The sequence below is a fragment of the Otolemur garnettii genome, unplaced genomic scaffold (assembly GCF_000181295.1).
Source record: "Otolemur garnettii isolate 467f Iridium unplaced genomic scaffold, OtoGar3 scaffold00048, whole genome shotgun sequence".
NCBI classification, from domain to species: domain Eukaryota; kingdom Metazoa; phylum Chordata; class Mammalia; order Primates; family Galagidae; genus Otolemur; species Otolemur garnettii.
This window is the reverse complement of record NW_003852443.1, coordinates 12193779-12195039: the sequence shown is the minus strand read 5'-3', so window position 1 is coordinate 12195039 and position 1261 is coordinate 12193779.

Sequence of the window (1261 nt, the reverse complement as noted above, 5' to 3'; positions counted from 1 at the left end):
AAAAACCCTTCACTTTTTCTTATTTCTCTGCTGTAGTTTACTCCTTTTTATGTCATCAAAAGATTACTACTTGATACTAAAAAAAATAGTAGAGTATTTCTAATGTTATATTCATGACTTGACCTTATCCTTTTAAAATATCTTAAGTATAACCAAATTTCCTTAAAAATCACCTCTTTTCTTGTCTTTTGTGCTATGTAAGTTAACTTTCAATATTAAATTTAATTCTTCCACATCTTTTTATTTATTTTTTTTTTTTTTGAGATAGTCTCATTCTGTTGCCCAGGCCAGAGTGGGGTAGTGTTAGCCTTAGTTCATGGCAACCTCCTGCCTCAGCCTCTGAAGTAGCTGGGACTACAGGCACCCATCACAATGACCAGCTAACTTTTCTACTTTTAGGGTGTGTGTGTGGGGGTTGTCTCAATCAGGCTAGTCTCAAACTTCTGCGCTCAAGCAATCCTCCCATCTTAGCCTCCCAAAGAGCTAGGATTATAAGTGTGAAACACCATCTTTAATGTGACAAAGTAAGAGAGTAGGAGCAAAGGCAGGCTGGGTATAAATCCGCATCCTGGTTTGGCGCCCATAGCTCAGTAGTTATGGTGCCAGCCACATACAGTGGGGCTGGCAGGTTTGAATCCAGCCAGGGCCTGGTAAACAACAATGACGACAACAACAACAACAACAACAAAAATAGCTGGGTGCTGTCGTGGGTGCCTGTAATCCCAGCTACTTGGGAGGCTGAGGCAAGAGAATCGCTAAGCCCAAGAGTTGGAGGTTGCTGTGAGCTGTGATGCCACTGCATTCTACCAAGGGTGACGAAGACTTTGTCTCAAAAAAAAAAAAAATTTGCATTCCACTGAAATGGTTCTATGATCACGGAGGAGTAAGAAAGGGTAAAGGGGGGGGGGGGGCACCAGAGGCCTCACCAGAGTGGAAAGAAAGGAGGAAGAGGAGGGCTCAGGGATGAGAGAACTCTAATAAGATTGTCATCATAAGAGAATATTAAGGAGCAAACAGTCTCCTAATAACTAATTTGTCTTTATTTTTTCTTTTAGAATTTTCTGCTACAATTTTTACAAGTGTTTAATTTAAACAATTAAAATTTTAATTGCTCTAAAGTATTTTAATGGCAAACATGAAAGACATTTTTAAAATTTCAGAGTCTGATCTTAGTAATTTCCAATTAAGTGTATAAACTAAGTATCCAATGTACTCAACCCTATTATGAAACTAATTGTTGGCTCGGTGCCTGTGGCTCAAG